The sequence below is a fragment of the Crinia signifera genome, chromosome 3 (genome assembly GCF_055691185.1).
Source record: "Crinia signifera chromosome 3, ASM5569118v1, whole genome shotgun sequence".
NCBI classification, from domain to species: domain Eukaryota; kingdom Metazoa; phylum Chordata; class Amphibia; order Anura; family Myobatrachidae; genus Crinia; species Crinia signifera.
The window spans coordinates 160,284,311-160,302,063 of record NC_139219.1 but is presented as its reverse complement, the minus strand read 5'-3'; the positions used below and the strand labels follow the sequence as shown (position 1 = coordinate 160,302,063).

At 43.4% G+C, this 17,753-nt stretch overlaps 1 protein-coding gene across 2 annotated transcripts in view; it reads right to left on the bottom strand.

Annotated features, from left to right (window-relative positions):
* Positions 1–17,753, bottom strand: part of LOC146063912 (uncharacterized) — a 152,667-nt gene that overhangs the window by 130,439 nt on the left and 4,475 nt on the right. For both annotated transcript variants that reach the window (XR_014471709.1, XM_083176822.1), the window contains exon 2: positions 5,963–6,130. The gene's annotated coding sequence lies outside the window, so the exon portion shown is untranslated. The remainder of the gene's footprint in view (positions 1–5,962; positions 6,131–17,753) is intronic.

The following is a 17,753-nucleotide window of genomic DNA, read 5'->3' as shown; positions in this document are numbered from 1 at the left end:
GACAAACACACAAACTAACAGCTATTTCCATAACTACTCTAACAGTAGCGATTCAGTATGGTAAAACTCTTTCAAATAAAGTTTTTGGACGCAGGATGAAAGTCATGTGTCGCACACAATGTGTGACTAGGACGCCTACTCCGCCATTTTGGGACTGTTCGACACTATTGAATTGTACTATATGCTGTTGGTGACAATTGCGCAGCCAAGAGAAAGGCCCTACAGCACCTGGGAGCTAAGACACCTTGTGCACTGGCGAGATGTTGCCCTTGCCAGGAATAAAGAAAAGCTGCGGGCATACAGAAAGGTCCGAAGGGCCATTCTGTAGGACACTGGCCATGAGCAGTCTGTCCGCTGCCTAAAGGGTCGCTGGAGCGACCTTGTTAGGAGAGATCCTACAACACTAGAGGCCATCAGGCGCTGTAAGTACTGTAATGTGAGGATACAGTACAGTACCAGAATAAAGTGTTAATAAAGTGGTGACTACAAGTGTACAATAACGCCATGTGTACCCTTTAATTCCTGGGTTCACTAGAAGGTTACTGCATAACACCTGGGAGCCCGCCATGTGTACCATATAACACGTGGTGTCCCCTATAACAGCTGGGGTCCGCCATGTGTACCATACAATACTTGGGGTCCCCGCATATCACATGGAGTCCCGCATAACGCCTGGGGCCCAGCATGTGTACCATATAATACTTGAGGTCCTGCATAACACCTGGGAGCCTGCCATGTGTACCGTATAATACTTGAGGTCCCGCATAACACCTGGGGGCCTGCCATGTGTACCATATAATACAGTACTTTGGGTCCTGCATAACACCTGGGGCCCACCATGTATGCCATATAATACTTGGGGTCCCCGCATAACACATGGGGTCCAGCATAACACCTGAGGGCCCGCATAACACCTGAGGGCCCACCATGTGTACCATATAATACTTGGGGACCCACATAACACCTGGGGCCCGCCATGTGTACAATATAATAACCTGGGGTCCCACATAACACCTAGGGGCCCGTATAACACCTGGGGCCCTGCATAACACCTGGGGCCTGCCATGTGTACCATATAATACTTGGGGTCCCGCATAACGCCTGGGGTCCGCCATGTGTACCGTATAATACTTGGGGTACCGCATAAAACCCGGGGCATGCCCTGTGTACCTTATAATACAGTACCTGGGGTCCCGCATAACACATGGGGCCTGCCATGTGTACCGTATAATACAGTACCTGGGGTCCCACGTAACACCTGGGGGGCCACCATGTGTATCATATAATACTTGGGGTCCCGCATAATACCTGGGGCCCAACATGTGTGCTGTATAATACTTGGGGTCTCGCATAACACCTGGGGGCCCGCCATTGGTAACGTATAATACTTGGGGTCCCACATAACACCTGGGGGAACGCCATGTGTACTGTATAATACAGTACCTGGGATCCCGCATAACATCTTGGGCCCGCCATGTGTATTGTATAATACAGTACCTGGGATTCCACATAACACCTGGGAGCCTGCCATGTGTACCATATCATACTTGGGGGCCCTCCATGTTTACTGTATAATACTTCGGGTCCCGCATAACAGCCATGTGTAACATATAGTACAGTACCTGGAGTCCCGCATAACACCTGTGACCCGCCATGTGTACCGTATAATACAGTACCTGGGGTCCTGCATAACATTTGGGGGCCCGCCATGTGTACCATATAATACTTGGGGTCCCGCATAACACCTCAGGGCCCGCCATGTGTACCATATCATACTTGGGGTCCCGCATAACACCTCAGGGCCTGCCATGTGTACCGTATAATACTTGGAGTCCCACATAACACCTGGGGGCACACCCATGGCAACAAGCAAAGCATGTACTGAAATCTCCACATTGAAAACAAGCATGTAACGACCACATTGAAAACAAATACTGTACTGTAGGAAATCCTTCGTGACAACGAGCATGTAAGAACCCCATGGCAACAAGCATGTAATCATCCCATGGCAACAAGCATATAATCACCACATTGAAAACAAGCATGTAATGACCACATTAAAAACAAAGAGGAAATCCCACGTGGCAACGAGCATGTAAGGACCCCATGGCAACAAGCATGTAATGACCACATTGAAAACCAAGAGGAAATCCCACGTGGAAACGAGCATGTAAGGACCCCTGGCCACAAGCATATACAGTAATCACCACATTAAAAACAAATAGGAAATCCCCCATGGCAACAAGCCGAAAATACAGTACCCTGTGGTACTGTTCTTACTTCCCTTTAGGGACTCCAGAAGTCTGGGGTCCTGATGGACAAGGTCGCTCCAGCGCCTCTGGAGGGACCTCACGGTCCTTGTCCTCCAGAGGCGCTCCCGGATGGCACGGCTTGCCCCCTGGTACGCAGCCACCACCTCTCTATTAGAGGCCAGTGGTCTGTCCCACCAGGCCACCAATACCTTTAGCTCCCCTTGGCTATAGGGCCTAGCTCTCCTAGCAGTACTACCTGTAGCAGCCATAGTGTGTAGTGTAGTGCACAGTATGGAGAGAATAAAAATGGCGCACCTACGTGCGCCCTGCGCGGAGCAATCATTGCATCCTGCACACCAGTGAGTAGTGAAAAGCAAAACAGTGAGATGCATTAGCGTCCCTGCCATGCACACACACACACACACACACACGGAAAGCTACTGTATAAAGGAAAGCAGGATTTTTTTGTGTATTAAATACTATGGGGCAGATTTATTAAGCTCGGTGAAGTCATAAACTGTGAAGTTACAGGCTTGGTTTGAAAAATGACAGGTACTGTACAGTAGGAGCTGATTGGCCGGTGATAAAAACCAGACACTTTATCACTTCACCAAGATTAATAAATCTACCCCTGTATACGCTAACTAACCTACAGTACTGTACTGTAGATGTGTGTAAAAAAAACCAAAAATCTAACTCAGGCATACTGTACTTTAATGTACAACATGCAGGGCAGTGCACTTATCCATTATCCTACACACCTGATACCAGCCAGATTTATCCTAGCTCCTTTTGACCAAACCAATGAGACGCATTAGCGTCTCTTTATAACTTGCCCATACCAAGTTATAAAATAATGTAATGATACGCAATTCAATGTAATTTTATTTATTAGTGTCTATCTACAGTACAGTAGCTTACTGGAAAGTACAGTAGTAGCAAAGTAGTTCCTGAGCTACGAGCTTTTTAATAATGTAGTCACTTCATGCACACACTTCATGCAAGCGCAGTGAAGATTTCAAAAATGCACTGGTATTGCACTCATTTGGCAGCACCACCGCGATTAGCCAAGCTGTTAAAATGTATTGCGACGCCATGATGGGCTGGCGGTATAACAGCCATAGATAGGCTGAATGAGCGGTGCTACATATGTGTAATTATATATATATATATATGGTACTCTTTACCTAGAACGGCGCCCGCGATTGAAATCGCGGTCGTCGGGGGTAAAAATCGCGGTCATCGCGGGCATCGCGGGCATCGCGGGTAAATCGGGATGGCCGCGATGCCCGCGATTTTCCCATAGGGAACAATGTTAAAAAGACAGATTGACCGCGATTTGACTGTTAAATGCCTCAATGGACCCGATTTGGCCCTAGGAATCAATGTTAAATGGGCCACAGAGCCCAAATAAGCACAAGTAACCCTTAAATGTCCCCCCCAATTTTTAACGCCACCCCACGATCCACGCGAACCCGAAGCGTGGCGAGCGCAGCGAGCCCGCGAGGGGCGGCGGTACGCGTCCTCCGACCTTTTCATGCCCTACTATCCACTAGGGCGTGGAGTGAGAATATAATAGTGTGGCGAGCGCAGCGCGCCACCGAGCCCGAAGCGTGGCGAGCGCAGCGAGCCCCGCGAGGGGACGCGGATACCTTCACAGTTATACGCGTCCCCTCGCGGGCTTCACAGGTGTCCGTGGCGACGCCGACACCTGTGAAGCCCGCGAGGGGACGCGTCTACCTGTGAAGGTATCCGCGTCCCCTCGCGGGGCTCGCTACGCTCGCCACGCTTCGGGCTCGGTGGCTCGCTGCGCTCGCCACACTATTATATTCTCACTCCACGCCCTAGTGGATAGTAGGGCATGAAAAGGTCGGAGGACGCGTACCGCCGCCCCTCGCGGGCTCGCTGCGCTCGCCACGCTTCGGGTTCGCGTGGATCGTGGGGTGGCGTTAAAAATTGGGGGGGACATTTAAGGGTTAATGGGCTCTGTGGCCCATTTAACATTGATTTCTATGGCCAAATCGGGTCCATTGAGCCATTTAACAGTAAAATCGGGTCCATCGCGCCTTTTAACATTGATTCCTATGGGAAATCGGGAGCATCGCGTCGCGGGCATCGCGGGTACATTTATGGCCGGCCGCGACGCGACCGACACGATTTCCATGTTTAACATGGGTTTCAATGGGAAATCGCGGGCATCGCGTCGGTCGCGTCGCGGCCACACATAAATGTACCCGCGATGCCCGCGACGGGCGCCGTTCTAGGTAAAGAGTACCATATATATATATATATATATATATATATAGCAGTACGTATGGTGTAATGGTTAGCATTACTGCCTCACTGCGCTGAGGTCATAGTTTCAATTCCCACCATGGCCCTAACTGTGCGGAGTTTGTATATTCTCTCCATACTTGTGTGGGTTTCCTCTGGGTACTCTGGTTTCCTCCCACAATCCAAAAATATACTGGTAGGTTATTTGGCTCCTGACAAAATTATCCCTAGAATGAATATGTGTGGTATGGGAATAATGATTGTAAATTCCACTGGGGCAGGAACTGATGTGAACGTTCAAATATTCTCTGTAAAGCGTTGCGAAATATGTGTGCGCTATATAAGAAACTGTTTATAAATAATAAAATAAATTACATATATATATTCACAAAAAGCCTGCACTCGCACAGTAAAAATTGTCACGGGTGGGGTGTTCTTTAAGGACCACAGGCGTGCCTGTGTCCATACAAAAAAAAAAAAAAACCTACCCAAGGTAGGAAAAAAACACTCGCCACAAAAACAACTGATATTGCTCCTAGTTGTTTTCAAATGCAAAAAGGATCAACAAAAATATAACCTGTTTCACAGATCCATCTTCCTCCAACGTTTCGGTCATCTACAGTGACCTTTCTCAAGGAATGAAAAGAGGGTCAGCAGTGGTGCAATGATATCGAGAGACAACGGGACCAATTCCCAGTAAAAGGGAAGCCACAAACCACAAACCCCTGTGCCCGGCTATTTATACCTAAATGCACTGATGCTTTGGCGCCATTGCACCTCGTTCCCGGAAGTACCGGAAGTGCGGCGTATGCGTTCCACCGGCCGAAAGCAGCTTAGGCTTGCGTTCCACGGCCCGGAACGAGATGCAATGACGCCAAAGCATCAGTGCATTTAGGTATAAATAACAGGGCACAGGGGTTTGTGGTTTGTGGCTTCCCTTCTCCTGGGAATTGGTCCCGTTGTCTCTCGATATCATTGCACCACTGATGACCCTCTTTTCATTCCTTGACAAAAGGTCACTGTAGATGACCAAAACGTTGGAGGAAGATGGATCTGTGAAACAGGTTATATTTTTGTTGATCCTTTTTGCATTTGAAAACAACTAGGAGCAATATCAGTGTTTTTTTCCTGCCTTGGGTAGGTTTTTTGGTATATATATATATATATATATATATATATATATATATATATATATATATATATAGATAGATAGATAGATAGATAGAGAGAGAGAGAGAAGAGGGGTCCGGCACTCCAAACAACGATATCAGTAGGTGATCGGTGCCTCCACAGCAATGATAGCATAGGTACAATACAGGAAGGTGCGGCACTCACGATACTTCACTCAGACACACAGCATGACGCCGCTGGAGTTACTTCAACGTTTCAAAATTTAATATTTTGTCATCAGGATAAAAAACAAACAGTACACTGACCTTAATATAGCAGTGACACACCACATGCAAAAGCAGGCGCAGCGGACGGGACCACACACCCGCCCCTTCGTCCACAACGAATGACGTCATCATCTGGAGACGCTCATTCAGTGACTTCACCATCACCATGGAGACAGTACACAAAATCAAGTATAGACCGACCAATCTCTGTAACAAAGTAAATGTACATAAAAGGATCATTAATCAGGCAGAATTTAATGAAAAACACCTAAGGGAAAATGTTCATTAAGGCCCCGGGGGGAGATGGCATCTAGCTGGTGAATCCACGATCACCTCCTCTCTTAGAGGGGGGGACGTAATCTATTATTCTATACCTGAGGCTAGACAACGGATGCCGCTCCTGGGAAAAATGCCTGGCTACAGGCTGATCGCTCTTCCCACTGGACAGAGCATTGCGAATGGAATGTCTATGCATTGCCATACGCTCCTTTAATTTGCGCTCAGTTTTACCTACATAGCATAGGCTGCACGGACAGGTAATTAGATACACAACGAAAGAAGAATTACAAGTAAAATGGTGCTTGATGTTATAAACTTTCCCTGAATAAGGATGGTTAAAGCTGTCTCCTGTCAAAAGGAACTGGCAAGTCACGCACGGATATCTGAAATTGCCGGTGCAAAGATTGTCCAACCAATTCATTTTAGTGACATCTGGTTTAAATTGTATGTCAGTTTTAACCAATAATTGTTGAAGGTTCTGACCTTTGGTAAAACAAGGCATCATCCTTTGTTTGTTAAATGGTAAAAGTTTGTCACTGGCCAAAATCGGCCAATTCTTTTTAACTGTGGAAACAATCATGGGGGCAGCTGTATTATAACGGGTAACCATCGGGAGAATATCGCCCGTGGCTTTGTCGGTTTTCCTACTACAGAGGAGATCTTTCCTATTTAATTTGAGAACATGATCTTTACATTTCCTGAGCTCATATATATACATATACCCTAATAAGCAAATCTTTATCTCTGTGACCTAACTTTTCACAAATGTTCACCGACAGTCTACTGCTGGGATTCTTCGTACCAGACTTGCATCCATCCTGGTACTGGGGTGGGGTCCTGGGGTGCACACCAATTGAGAGGTGCGACCCTGCGGAGACCTTTCAGTAGAACTGCATACAAAGTCAAAGGTGCAGGTGCACAAATCAAACTCCCAATTTAAAATATTGTAATAAAATGTTGCATTTTTAGCGAGGTTCTTCGCTTATTTATGGCCATAAGTAATGGCTTGCCCACCGCGTCCGGGTGACCTCATTAGTCGGGCAAGTCCCTAACATTTTGGGGGGTACAAATCTAGGGCACAGGGCACCCCAAAACGGTGCAGCCGAGTAACCCCAGGGCAACACAAGACTGAAAGAAATATATAGTGAAACAAAGTGAGGATAGGTTTGTGAGAGAGGCTGCTAAAAATAGCAGGGGTAAGTGAGAGGTAAAAAAATGAGAGATAAAGTAGAGACAGGTGAAGGTGAGAAATGAATTACATTGAAATAAAACACACAATAGGGATGAAAGTGAATATGAAGATAAGTCCTGGTACTCTCGGCTTACTTCAGCCTACCAATACTTCTACTACTGGAAGTACTGTATAAACAATAATTTAAAAGGTTTCTGCTATTATCACCAGATACTTACCTACAGTATTACACTGCAGTTCCCAAAAAAGATCATATTCACCAGCCCTGACTGTGTACTGTTTATCTTGTTCATTCTATTTCAATAAATCAATACTATTTATCCTATGAGGAGAAGCAATATTAGACTTCCAAGTTTCCTACAGACATCCTCCAACCATGTAACTGCCCCGGCCTTTTTTAGGGATTCAGGCTGACCACTGAAACTGACACTTATTTTCAGTTATGCAGTGGTAGATAAGCTTGTGTGTTTTGCCTATAACTTTGTCATTAAATAATTTGATATGTACATGGACTACCAACCGGAGGCACCCCTGCAAGTGCCCTATGGCACCACAGGTGCCATGGCACCTACTTTTGGAGCCACTATTCTATACAGTTAATACAGTACAAAAAGAATTGCTCAATTAAGTTTCTAAACATAAAGCTTGACATTTACTAAATTAAAATGATCCAGTTACTTACACTTCCAGATGTAACATTAAAATTCACTGCATATTGGTACTACCAGAAATAAATTATTCCAATTTGTGCATCATGAAGCAGTTCCATTATCCTGTCATAAGCCAACATCTGTTAAACTATTTGTTTCACAGTGTAAACCAGCTGGTTTTATCTTTCAAATATTAAACAGAGAAAAATACATAATAATAATAATAATGATGTTGTAGGAATAAAAGTTATTTGTTTTCATTGCATGGGATATGACACAATGATGACTACAACTGTATCCAATGCAGAAATGTGTAGATATATGCCTGATGATAAAGTGAATGGCATAGATCAGATATAAATCAGAAGTATAAACAATACATTTTATTTAAATGAGGACCTTTTTATTGAAACGATTTATGCATTTATATACATACAATACAAGCAACAATGGTAACTTGGCGAAAACTCGAAATAAATTATACTAATAACCCCAGTTACTAGAAGATAAGTATATTGTTGTGTTGAATGTCTGAGCGTTATGCAGCATTGTAGACGTTTTGCATTCTAGCTGTTAATTTGTTGAGGTAATCTGAAATTTCACCTCACGCTTCCTGAAGCACCTCCCACAAATTGGATTGGCCTGATGGGCACTTCTTGTGTACCATATGGTCAAGCTGCTCTCACAGCAGCTCAATGGGGTTGAGAACTGGTGACCACAAATTTCCCACCTTACCAGCACCAAAGCATCCCCAGACCATCACATTACCTCCTCCATGCATGACAGATGGAATCAGGCACTCTCCCAGCATTTTTTCACTTATTTTGCATCTCACAAATGTTCTTTTCTGTGTGATCCAAACACCTCAAACTTTGATTCAACTGTTCATAACACTTTTTTCCAATGTCCGTGTTCTTTTTCCCATATTATTCTCCTTTTATTGGCCAGTCTCAGATATAGCTTTTTCTTTGCCACTCTTCTTAGAAGGCCAGCATCCAGGAGTTGCGTCTTTACTGTAGATGTTGACACTTGAGTTTTGTGGGTACCATTTAATGAAGCTGCCAGTTGAGGACCTTTGAGGCATCTATTTCTAAAACTAGAGATTCTAATATACTTGCCTTCTTGCTCAGTTGTGCATTGGGGCCTCTCATTTCTCTTTCTACTATGGTTAGAGCCTGTTTGTGCTGTTCTTTTAAAGAAGAACAGGAAATGTTGTAGAAAATGTTTTGTTTCTTGGGAATTTCTTGCATGGAATAGCCTTCATTTTGAAGAACAAGAATAGAATGTCGAGTTTCACATGAAAGTTCACTTTTTCTAGATATTTTCAGAGTATAATCGAACCCACAAATGTGATGCTCCAGATACTCAACTAGCTCAAAGGAAGGCCAGTTTTATAGCTTCTCTAACAAGCAAACCCATTTTCAGCTGTGTGAACATAATTGCACAAGGGTTTTCAAGCGATTTCTGAACCATTAGTTTTCTAAGTGTGATTAGAAAACACAATGTACAATTAGATCACTGGAGTGATGGTTGCCTCTAGGTGTTGGGCCTCTAAACACCTATGTAGATATTCCTATAAAAAAACATATGTTTGCAGCTAGTATAGTCATTTACCACATTAACAATGTATAGAGTGTATTACTGATTAATTTATTATTATCTTCATTGAAAAGAACAGTGCTTTTCTTTAAAGAAGAACCTAAACTTTTTAACGGTAGTGTGTGTGTATATATATATATATATATATATGGCCATCGATAGATTCAACCATCTATGGTGATACATCACATAGTGACAGATAAATGAAGTTGCGTTATGGGGGTGAAGGGGTATGTGCTCAATCTTACCGCTTCTCCCTTATGTAAGATGGACCCGCTTCTTGAAAAATGTCAGGTGCCTTATCGGAGCCTGTCCATATTGGTGCTGCTATCTAAAAGATAGTTGGTGGATATACAGGGCAAATGTATACATGGTCAGCAGCGCTGTCCATTCTGCCCCCGCTATCAACTTTGACAGCTGAAATGTGGTGATGCCCTATCCCCAAAGCAGGGACAGCAAAGTCAGTTCTGCTGGCTTCCTGGGCTGCGCAGGAGATATTGCTTGAGTTGCAAGATCTCTCACATGTGTAGTGAGCCGGCTAGACATGCACAGACAGTGCGTCAGCCGGGATTGATGCACTGTCTCCAGAAGGGGACATTGCCGGAGGGTGAATTTTGCACTCCCCCGCTTTGGCAGAAAAGAACATATTACATCTTGTCGGTGTCACTTCCTGCTTTGCCTGGTTAATGAGGTGAATTTGGAAGTGTTAAGGTCCATATTAACTAGGCAAAACTTTGCTGCCTTCAGTAAGAAATCATCCAGTGTGTATGGGCCTTTAGAGTGGTGCAATATGTGCCACTGCAAGACATCATTCCCCAATGTATGGTACCTTAAATTTGTACTCTCACCATCGATGACAATAGCGTTGATGGCCATCCATACTTTCTTAATTAGTGTTAATGTTTTTCTTTCAAACCCTATTTTACATCTGCAGCTTGTCTTCTGTCTGTATTCTTTTTTTTTTATTTCTTCATCTTGTCCCCCAAAGATAAGGATCAATAACTTCCTCCTATTACCAATTCCCTCATCTGTACACAGTGCATCAGCAAACAGTGATGTGCTACCTTTTCTTTCTTCTCCCCTTTTTTTGAGCATTTGAAAGATCATTGAAAAATACCTCAATGCAGCAAGTACAAAAAAGCAGGAACTACAGATATTGCTGTAGCGTTTTGACTCCACCACACAGCAGCTGTAAAAGTAAATCTCTTTCATGAGGTGGATTTTTCAGCGCTGCCCAACGTTCTAGAATTTACTCAGCATATCTGCTTTTTATTTTCTAGGATGCAGAACTCTTATGTACAGTTGAATGATTTCATTTCAACTAGATACTAGATACTTCATACAAGGGACAAATTTAGTGCACATAATATGCAATTAGAATATTTCTCACCCATATTTACAACTAAAACATCTGTTCCTGTGATTATTACCCCTTTATATTTTTATTTTTTCATGCGGAATGTGGCCGTGCGTCCCGCTCGCACATGCGCAGAGACGCCTCTGCACATGCGCAGACACAAAACATCGGCGGCACGAACGCACGCGGATATTACCGCACCAACCAGAATAAGGGCCCCTGTGTGATAGCCCTATTTAGTGTCCAGCATACATTTTCTACTTTTCCATGCTTCACTTTCCCTTTTTTTTTTTACTTAATTTTATTTATTTTATCCTATGTCTTGCTAAGCATCTTTACTCTGTGTTCTATCTTTATTTTTGGGGGTTTTCTAAATTTAAAAATTTTTCTCAACAGAGATTTTGAAATGTCTTTTAAAAAGAAAATGGAAATTTTGAAAGTGTAAACGGATCTCTGAATAGTATTTCAGTTAATGAAGAATCGTAGAAATCCATTAAATCCCCTCCACCCAAAAAAGACTCTGAGGATCATATTAATTCCTACAAATTTACCATGGAAGACAACGGTTGATTAATAAATAATGTTTTGGAAAATAAGAAATTGTTTGGAAAAACCACTGGAATGCTCGCATCAATCGATTGCAAAGAGGCAATATGGCAGGAAATCGCTGAAAATGTTAGTGCCCAAGCCAAATGTGTTAGAATTTCTATTGTTTGTTGTAAGCACTATCAAGACTGCAAAACAAATTTAAAAATAAAAATGCCTTAGGAACAGAAACAACTAAATTAGTTGAGTATTTGCCCTGGGAGATTCGCCTGCAAGAGATAATCTCTCTAACGGCTACTTTCGGTATTTATGGTGGACACTGGTCTGAAACTGCTTGTTAAGGTTAATTTATTTTAAATTAATTTTTTTTTTGTATAATTCTATTTTTTTTCCGATTTGTAATATTTTTGATTTTAAACTTTAAACTATTTTTCTTTCTTTTTTTTCCAAAATATCTTTTATTGAGCCTCAGTAAGCAAGAATTGTACATCCAGCAATGGATTATGATATACATAACACTGACAAGGATCAAAATCCTTTTTCAACATTTTCTTGAACATACAACACTATAAGAATAGATTAACGAGTTATCCCCCATTTTAGCAATATAAAAGCAGAAGGTATTGTTCACAATTCCCAGGAAGAAGGTAAGAGAAGACATCTCTAAATATTAAACTCAACCGGAGTATATGACTCATAATGTAAAAATATAAAATACAAATTTAAAACAATGAAATAAATGTAAGTAAAAGAAAAAAAATAACTCAATACAATACAAATAAAGTATGAAATAATAAAACAGAGCACTTGCCCAATCACGACCCGGGTCCCTGGCCCATCCACGGACAGATCCAACTAGTCTACAGGGTAGGGTATAAGGAGACAGGTATAGGGAATACAGGGAATATGGAGTGAAGGAAAAGAGTGGGGGGAGGGAATAAAGCAGAAGGTAGAAGTGGGGTGCTAATTGGGAGTTCAATTATATAGTACTAGGGGGGATATTTTGCATAAGTTGGGTGCTATTTCTACCTTTAACAATTTATAAAATTCAGCACTAAAGCCGTCAGGTCCAGGACTTTTACCATTAGGCAAAGACTTAATAGTGTCTAGAACTTCTCCTTCTGTAATAGGGCGATCTAACATTTCCCTTTCTTCTTGTTTCAATTTAGGCAACTCAGATGGCGTAAGGAATGTATCACTCTCAAGAGCATCTGAAGGCTCCCTAGAGTAAAGGGAATTATAAAAATTTGAAAATGCACTAAAAATATAATTATGATCAGTAAGGAGGGTGCCAGAGTGGTCTATAGCCTTAACCCATGTGCGTGTACGTAGTCCCTTGATTAAATTTGCCAGAAGCCTCCCAGATTTGTTGCCAAATCTGTGTAACTTGTTGCGGTAATAATCATGGGATGATTGAGCCTGTTCGGTTAGGAATGTATCGTAAACCTGTTTTGCTGATAAATTTCCCTCTTTGTGGGTAGGAGTGTCGTTCTTTTTGTAAGTATTATAAGCTAGGGTAAGTGTAGCATTAAGGGTTTTAAGTTGGGTAGTAAAATGTTTCCGATTGGAGTGTACGTATGACATGATATGACCCCTAATAACTGCCTTTGAGGAGCTCCAATATAAGAGAAAGATATCCGCCTGAGCTGAATTATCGGTGGTATAGTTGAACCTGGACTGTTTAAGGTGTAGAAGGAAGACCTCCGAGTGGTAGAGATGTGCAGGAAACCGCCAACACTTAGTAAAAGATAGGGGTAAAGTCAATTGTATAGTTAGCATTATGGGTGCATGATCATATACAATAATGTTGTGAATGGAGGTATGGGTCACCCTGAATAGGAGGTGGTCTGAAAGAAAAAGATAATCTATCCGGGAGTGTGAATAAAAAGAGAAGTCTTTCTGTAAGGGGTGGAATATATGCCAGGGATCAGTAAGATTTAATTGTGAGCAGAGAGGGGAAAGAAGATTGGGAGAGGTTTGAGATCTGTTAACACTCACCCTGGATCTGTCCATGGATGGATCCATGACTGTGTTAAGGTCAAAATTAAATTGGCATGTCCCCAAGAAAGCACCTTCTGCAAAAGCATGGCAAAAAAAGAGGAATTAGGGTTGACATAGTATTGTCTATAAGCACATCAATGAGAATGAATATATCCTCCGGATCTAAAAAATGTCTAACAATAGAATACTGGAGGTGTTTGTTAAATAGAATGGCTATTACTAGTCTTATTACTGAAGGAAGCGGAAACACAATCCCCGACCCATGAAGCTTTAAGAAAAGGGTGAGAGCCCTCAACCCAATTTGTTTCTTGCAAAAAAAACAATATGGGGATTCATGCAATTAAGCTGGGATAATACTTTTCTATGCTTAACAGGGTGGTTAAGACCTTCAACATTCCATGATATTACGTTAAAAGTAAGGAGTGGGGTGTCTTTCCCTAATACATTAGAAGGGGGTGTTTGATTAGTTATGTCAACCGATTCCTGTGGGTGGGATCATAATGTAAATATATATTACCAAAAGAAGGGGCCCTTCTCTGTCCCAGCAAGCAGGGAAGGGTGCACCCATAGTGGGGGGAGGTCTGGCAGGACGATGGACAAGCACATAAAACTACAACAACGAAGAGAAGAAACAAATAAGTCATGAACTAAGCTTAACAGATGCTTAGTGGTAAATAAGACATAATCAGTTGATAAGAAATCACATAGTGCAGCAAATATGCAATAATAACAGAAAATGGTAGCAAACATCAGCGGGTCCCCGAGTGCTCAAGGACGCCAGCCATTACCTTTAGGTCTCAGGTATAGAAAATTGGGCCCTAGCCTTAGCAGGGTCATCAAAAAAGAGCCTGGGGGGTTAGGACACCAAGTGTCCTGAGAAGGTGCCTAGGGAGAGTAGGTTTGCTGTAGCTGCAGATTCAATTTATTTTGGGGGTCAAGCCCAAAATGAATAAAGTATGAAAAGAAAAAGGGGGTAATAAAATTAGAGAGGGGTAAATAATGAGTTAAATTAAAATGGTTGGTATCAGGAAAAAGTTTGTGTAAGCAAGTATAGTCACCCCGAGTCCTGGAGAGTGGTGTCCACTCCTATATTGCTTCCTTTTTGGTGTAACCCAAATTGAAGAAACCAAATGCTGTTGCAGGGACTGAATAGATGTAGATCTCCTTATCCAGGGACCACCTGTAGGTAAGGGGTACTACCTGGTGCAGGGGAGAAGATGTAGTCTCAATGGTTTGTAGTTGCTGGAATAGTTGCGGAGGCTGGTCCGGGCACAATGATGGAACTTGTAATCCAGGGGGTGGGTGTCCTTTGCTTAAATACACCAACACGTTTCGCTTAGCAGCTTGAAAAAGCATTGTTCCAATGTTTTATGTACAAACGCCTTCGGCGAGTGAAATACTCGCCGAAGGCGTTTGCACATAACCACAAAACATTGGAACGAGGTCGAATTCGGCACCTTACGAGTGATACTGAATCACCAATTTAGGACCAAATGTATTAAGCTTCAAAAAGTGATAAAATGGAGAGCGATAAACAGCCTGCCAATCAGCTCATGACTACCAAGTTACAGGCTGGGTTTAAAAAATAACAGGTAGGTGCTGATTGGCTGCTTGTTTATCACTTCTCACTTTTTGAAGCTTGATACATCTTGGCCCTTAATTACATTCCAAAATAAAAACAGGTTGTTTTGGGCAGCCGAACAACTGTAATAAATTACTTACTTTTTATATTTTTTTATTAAAACTTCACTTTGGTTGTATTCCTTAATTAAACCTTTGTTGTAAAAGAATAAAAAATACAGTACAACAAATCACCATAGAGGTTTTACTCACAGAAAATAGAAAAAAAGAGGACAATATTAAAGCCAATGACAAGGAGCCCATTAGGTGTCACTGATATTGGTGTTTATACACGTGTTATCAGATTCTTGCAGATTCTTAGGGGTAAATTTAAAATGAATGGGTACTCAATGCGCTCATTCGTAACATCCAATGTTAAATACAGCTGGGTCTGGGTGACTGGCTGATTTACAATCAGCTGAATGCAGCTGATCGGCCGTATATATATATATATATATATATATATATATATATATATATATATATATATAGCTGGGTCAGCTGTATTTGACTGTTAAGAATGGCTATGATATCAATAGAACGCGACCGTATTCGGCCATAGCGTTCTATCTGATCGGCAGATTTCCCATCATTACTACTACTTCAGAAAATACGAATGTCAAATACAGATGGAGCCGCTCCTGGCGAGACTGTCACCATATGCCGCCCGCCAGAATGTGGCGCGCAGCAAGATGCTTGCGTGCTTCAATCTTAGCAATGGGATCTGCAAACATGAGATGCGCGTGTCTATCCACCAGCTATACAGATATGGTGCGCTGTCAGAAACCAAGAGAGTGGCCTCATCTGTAGACCATGTTTTTTGGTCGTATTTAAATTGTGAAAAAAAGAGAAAAGTAAATAAATAAAAAATATACAGTGTGAGGTTCCCCTACCCGGCTATAACCGGCCCCGGGTTCATTGAGCAGGTCCTGGTTGTAGAAATTCAGGGGGACAAAAAACTGGGGTCTCCCTGTATTTCTATAACCAGCACCAGTGCCATGGGCCGGTCCTGGTTCCCAAAATATGGTGGACAAAAGAGTAGGGGTCCACCGTATTTTGTAAACCAGCACCAGGCCCAATCAGCCAGGGTAAACGTTTTATACAAGCTGTCCAGGCCAAAGCATTAACCCGTGGCTGGCCAATATGGGCCGGGACCCTGGTGAAGTGGGGACCCCCCCAATAAAGGGGTCACCCCCTCCAGGGCACCTCCAGCCTGGACTGAAGCCCGGGGCTGTCTCTGGTGCTCCTGGCGGGTGGGCACCAGGCTGATAGCATTGTGTAAAAAAATAATACATAAATTGGGTTATGTTGTGAAACTACAGGACCCAGCAAGGCTTCATGCATACAGGGACTTGGAGAACTATAACTCCAAAAAGGGCCCGCTGGGTCTTGTAGTTCTACAACATAACCAAATAAAAGACACATCATGAAAGATAAAACTGTAATTGACACTACAATCACCCATCCATTCTTACCTGTAGGGTCCACCGTATGCCAGTCCACCTCTCCTATAGAAATCCATTAGTGTACATGTGAAAGGAGCTGGCCCTGGTTTCCAAAATACAGGGGACAAAGGGACTAGGGTCCAGTCCAGTGTGACCAGCACCGGGCACTCTTTGAGCCGGCCCTGGTTCCACAAATACGGGGGTCAAAGTGACTGGGGTCCCCCGTATTTAAAGGACCAGCACTGGGCTCCACTAGCAGGGGGTGTAATGCCATAACCAGGGGACACGTGGGTCCTGTGGCCAAAGCATTACCCACCCTAACTAGTCAGCTCAATGAGTTCTTGAGGAGGTGGGGACCCCCCAAATATAGGGGACCCACTCCCTCCTCCTGGGAACCTTGGGCCTGGGCTGAAGCCCGAATCTATCCCTTGCAGTGGGTGCGGGGTTGATAGCTTGTTTAAAAGAATATTGTCCTTTACAGCATTACAGGTCCCAGTTGCCCGACATGCTCGTACTTGGGAGAACCACGGGTACCAGCATGTGGTACATATAGCTCCCCTATAAAGGAAATGTTAAAATAAAAACAAACCACCAATTGTAAAATATATTATTAAACTGGATCTTCTGCCCCTCAGGGCTCCTGCGGCATTTTCACCCAAAGGGCGGTGGCCTATCAGCTCTTTTGCATGGCCACCACAACCCTTGGGCTTCGGCGTCTTCATCCATGCTCTGCACATTGCATGGCCACTGCCACCCAGGACTTTGGTGTTTTCAGCTCTTCTCAGCTCCTCCTTTGGACTGCCAGCCCCCTATTTCGCGTTGGCTAATATAGCCAGCTTAAGGGGGCAGGGTGATGATGTAGCGAGCCGTGATTGGCTGGCTGCGCCCATTTGTAATTTTTTTTTATTTACCGCTGCCACCAACGATGGGGGCCTGGACCACCTCCACCACCAATGGGGACCCGGACCACCTTTGCGTTCTGTGGGGAGCCGCACCACCACAGCAGTCTACGATGGGTACCCGAACCACCACTACCAATTGGGACCCGGACCACCACCAGGGATCCGGCTCACCGCCGCTGCCAATGAGGGGAAACCCGGACCGCCGCCAATGAGGGGGACCTGGACCCCTGCAGCCAATG